The sequence below is a fragment of the Pinus tabuliformis genome, chromosome 1_2 (genome assembly GCF_031772625.1).
Source record: "Pinus tabuliformis cultivar Carrire ecotype Pingquan chromosome 1_2, CPIR1, whole genome shotgun sequence".
NCBI lineage: Eukaryota > Viridiplantae > Streptophyta > Pinopsida > Pinales > Pinaceae > Pinus > Pinus tabuliformis.
Window position 1 is genome coordinate 1,194,141,857 of NC_142298.1, and position 5,354 is coordinate 1,194,147,210.

Below are 5,354 nucleotides of genomic sequence, written 5' to 3' on the forward strand. Positions count from 1 at the left end.
AGAGCGGGTTAAATATTGTTAGTATAAAAACAAGTGTTTTTTTTTACACTCAGAAATGGCAACATCAAGCACAAGCTTGACTAATCCTCAGATACCTCAATTTAATGGAAAAAAATTATGATTATTGGGCTATTACAATGAAAGCCCTATTTTCTTCTCAAGATATTTGGGATTTGGTGGAGAATGGTTTTCAAGAACTAGCAGATGCAGCAGCATACAATGCCTTGTCTCAAGAAGAAAGAGATCTATTAAGGGTCAATGGGAAGAAGGATTCAAAAGCCTTATTTTATATTTTCCAAGCAGTGCGTGAAAGTCTTTTCCCAAGGGTTGCAACAACAACGAAGTCCAAGCAAGCATGAGACACCCTCTAGACAGCTTGCCAAGGCATGGCAAAAGTGAAGACAACAAAACTACAAATGCTGAGAAGAGATTTTGAAACACTTTGTATGAAAGAGTCAGAGAATGTAGACTCGTTTTTTACACATGTAATTGGGTTGGTTACTCAAATCAAGTCTCATGGTGAGCCACTTAAGGAAAGAAGAATAGTTGAGAAAGTTTTGAGAAGTTTTCCAGCAAGGTTTGATGCCATAGTTGTGGTTGTAGAAGAGACAAAGGATCTCTCACAGTGCTCAGTGGATAAGCTTCATGCATCACTGATTTCTCATGAACATACACTGAATAGAGCAACAAGCTCCTCATTGGAGCATGCCTTCAAGATACAAGTTTCCTTTGGTTAGGGTCGAGGTAGAGAAAGATCATATGCTAGAGGAAGAGGAAGAAGCCCACATAGAGGTGGAAGAAGCAGCCCTTCAAGCTCAAGTGGAAGAGGCAAAAATCAAAATCCAAGTCAAGGCCCAAGCCAAAATCTTGGAGCATGCCTTCAAGACACAAGTTTCCTTTGGTCAAGGTCGAGGCAGAGGAAGATCATATGCTAGAGGAAGAGGAAGAAGCCCACATAGAGGTGGAAGAAGCAGCCCTTCAAGCTCAAGTGGAAGAGGCAACAATCAAAATCCATGTCAAAGCCCAAGCCAAAATCAAGCACAAAGTCAGAGGTATGATAAATCTCAACTTCAATGTCATTATTATAAGAAGTAGGGACATTATGCAAATGAATGTAGAAAGAAGCAATATGACATTAGTAACAAACCAAGTGTTAATTTCACAAAAGAAAAATAGAACCATGATAGCATGTTTTTAGCTTGTAATGTAGCACAAGAAAAACAAAGTGATATATGGTATCTAGATTCAAAGTGTAGCAACCACATGTCAGGGAACATAGATATGTTTTTCAATCTAGATGAAAGTGTGAAATTTGAAGTGACATTAGGGACTAACAGCAAAGTCTTTTTCATGGGAAAAGGAAGAGTTAATATCCTAACAAAGAAAGGGGAGAAGAAGTACATCTCAGATGTTTACTTTGTCCCCGGTATGAAGCATAACCTCATAAGCATTACACAGCGAATGCAAAAGGGCTACAATGTCTTCTTCAAAAATGATGTGTGCACAATTTTGGATAGGCCTCCAAGCATACAGCTGATTGCAAAGGTTCAGATGATAAATAATAGAATGTTTCCCCTAAAGATAAGATCAGAATTGAAAGAAGAAGGTGCACAAGAACAACTTTCAATGAACTCACAAGAGGATGGAAGAAAAGAGGCAACTGTCACACAAGTGAACTATTAAGTAGAGGTCAAAGATGAAAACTGGTTATGGAATTTGAGATTTGGATATCTCAACTTTAGAGGTTTGAATTTGCTGCATAGGAAAGGCATGGTGAAGGGATTACCACTCATAGGAAAACCGAACAGCCTATGTGAAGGATGCATCTTGGGCAAGCAACATAGAGAGACATTTTCAGCAGGAAAGTCAGTAAGGGCAAAAGCACCTTTGGAGATTGTCCACTCAAATTTATGTGGACCAATGTAGACACCATCAATTGGTGGCAGCCACTATGTATTGACCTTCATAGATGACCACACAAGGAAAACATGGGCCTATCTCCTAAAACAGAAAAGTGAAGTCTTTGAGTGCTTTTGCCAATACAAAGCTCTTGTTGAGAAGCAAAGTGGACACTACATCAAAGTTCTCAGGACTGACAGAGGTGGTGAATACATCTCAAATGATTTCCTTCGATTTTGCAAGGAACATGGAATTCACAAGCAATTTACAACAAAATATACACCTCAGCAAAATGGTGTGGCAAAAGGAAGAATAAGACCATTATGGAAATGGCAAAGAGTATGTTGAAGGCAAAGCATTTGCCAAATGATTATTAGGCTGAAGTTGTCGCTTGTACAACATATATCTTGAATAGGTGTCCAACCAAAAGCGTCCAGAATGTGGTTCCTGAAGAGGCATGGAGTGGAAGGAAGCATAGTGTCACTCACATGAGAGTTTTTGGATGCGTGGCGTATGCACATGTCCCGAATGAGTTGAGGAAGAAGTTGGACAGCAAGAGGGATAAATGTATATTTGTTGGATACAATGATGAATCCAAAGAATACAAGCTCTACAATCCATTAACCAAGAAGGTCATCATCAACAGAGATGTGTAGTTCATAGAAGAGGAAGCATGGGATGGAAGTTTAGAGAAGACAGTCAATGTGAAAGCATGTATACCGCATGAGGACAAAGAGGAATTAACAGCAGCAAGTAATTCCTCAACTTTGACTCCCTCTACTCCTATTCAAGCTCAACAAAACAGGGAGCAAACAACACCATCAACAAATAATAGGGCATCGTCACGCAGTCAAGAAAGTGCTTCTCCAAGCACGCCGCAAAGCACAACACCAAGTGACATATCAAGCCCATCTTCAGCAAGCATAAGAAGACCAAAATTCAGAAAATTTGAATGAAATATATGAGCAAGATGAAGTTGATAGCAGCGCTGGCCTGAATTCATTATTTGCTTTGTTTTGTCATGTAGATGACCCAATCCATTTTGAAGATGCAGTCAAAGATGAAAAATGGGTTGCGGCAATGGAGGAAGAAATAGAAGCAATAGAAAAGAATGACACATGGTAGTTAGTGAACTTGCCGTAAGGAAAACAAGTCATTGGAGTGAAGTGAGTCTATAAGACCAAGAGCAATGTTGATGGAAAGATTGAAAGGCACAAAGCAAGGCTAGTTGTCAAAGGATACAAGCAACAACATGGAAGAGATTATTCAGAAACTTTTGCGCCAGTGGCAAGGATGGAGACGGTGCATACAGTTATGGCGATTGCAGCGCAACATCAATGGAAAGTGGTATCAAATGGATGTAAAGTCAGCGTTCTTGAATGGAGTGTTGAAAGAGGAAGAGTATGTTGCGCAACCACCTGGTTATGAGGTAGAAAGAAAAGAAGACAAAGTGTATCGGTTGAGGAAAACTCTTTATGGGCTGAAGCAAGCACCGCGTGCATGGTACCGTAGGATAGATGCTTACTTGTTGGGCAATGGTTTCAACAAATGTGACGGTGAGCCTACTCTCTACATCAAAGAGAATGATGGTAAGATTCTCATTATTGTCTTATATGTAGATGACTTTATTTTAACATGTAGTGATGATTTTCTTATCGCTGATTTCAAACAAGTCATGAAGAATGAATTTGAAATGACTGACTTGGGGTTGTTAAGATATTTTTTGGGCATAGAAGTAAAGCAAATAGAAAATGTTATTTTTATCTCTCAAGCAAAGTATGTGGCGGACATGTTGGAGAGGTTTAAAATGCAGAATAGCAAACCCGCACCAACTCCAACTATCATGGGGTTGAAGTTGAGCAAAGAAGATTGCAGCAGCAATTTTTAATCTGACATTATACAAGAGCATGATAGGCAGCTTGATGTATTTGACCGCAACTAGGCCGGATATAATGTATGCAGTGAGTTTGGTGTCAAGGTTCATGGAGACACCCAAGGAGACACATTGGCAAGCAGTGAAAAGAATTATAAGGTATGTCAATGGGACAAAATAGTATGGCGTTTTGTACACCGCAACACATGATTTTAGGCTGGTTGATTACATCGACAATGATTGGGTAAGAAGTGTCGATGACAAAAAGAGCACATCGGGTTATGTTTTTCATTTGGGTTCAGGAGCCATTTCATGGGCTTCCAAAAAGTAGCCAATAGTTTCATTGTCAACAACAGAAGCTGAATATGTCGCTGCAATAGCAGCAACATGTCAGGCAGTTTAGATGAGAAGGATGTTGAGGGATCTTCGCCACGACCAAGAGGGAGTGACAACTATTTTTTGCGATAACACATTTGCAATTGCATTGTCAAAGAATTCAGTCTTTCACAATAGGACCAAGCAAATTGTGTTGCAGCACTACAGGTCACAGGAACAGTTTGCTGATATTTTCACAAAGCCATTGGCACGTGAAAGTTTTGTTTATCCCAGAGATTGTTTGGGAATTGTCAATGGCAGCAGTTGTTATTAAGGGGGAGCGTTGGAAATATTAATTCCAACCACCGCCTTAAACACACTAACAACCATCATGTTTGCCCAATCAACCACTACACGGTTGTGATTTTGTTTATAGGCAGAAGGACAGGTGTCACGCCCCCAAGCCGGTGGTAGTCTTCCAACCACTCTTAGCGAGGTGCGCACCACCGAACACTTTCTTTTCACCAATACTTATGTTCGTGGACTACGCCTAATTCACTTTCTCCTACTTATTTTGTGTTTCGCAACCAAGTATTATTATGTTTAGCCTTTATACCAATGAACAGACATACTCATTCATTATCAACAACAATCATAACAAGAACACAATTGCACAGTATAAAGGGAGGGGCAACTCCCTGAACAATGAGTCTGCCCGAAATATATATATTAATCAATCTTCAATGTTTACAAGCTTATACAAGTATACTTGGCAAATCCAAGTTCCATACTTAGCCAAATTTACAATCAAGGCAAACCTCTGTTCACCTTTGTGCACACCTTGCACGATGGGCGGGAACTCACCTGAGCCACCAAGACACCCACGCCAAGTCTTGACACAAACCGGCACTTGCACAACCGTCGTGCACGCCTTAACCGACCCACGGGCACACCTTGCCCAACACCTTCGCCTTTCTCCAAGTGCGAGCTAATCCATGCACAAGTCCAACCTTAAGCGCATGAGCTATGCGCTCTTCACTTGTCCAAGCTGCGCACTTTAGACCTGCACCTCTTATGCGAAGTTGCTTGTCAAAGTTCGTTGTTGAAAATGCCTCCAAACGCATCGCATATATATGCTTTGTAACATGTGGGTGGGGCTGCCCAGCCGACCACCCAACCCACGGTTGCACACCCCTTGAACGCTCACAAGACATGTCGGCCCGCCCTCCATCATGGGTCGGCCTCCAACCATCTCGCCCAACGCTCC

General features: G+C 41.1%; 1 protein-coding gene across 1 annotated transcript in view; it reads right to left on the bottom strand.

Moving 5' to 3' along the window:
- The window catches only part of LOC149210510 (uncharacterized), a 58,324-nt gene that overhangs the window by 1,817 nt on the left and 51,153 nt on the right, over window positions 1-5,354 (bottom strand). The window lies entirely within an intron of this gene.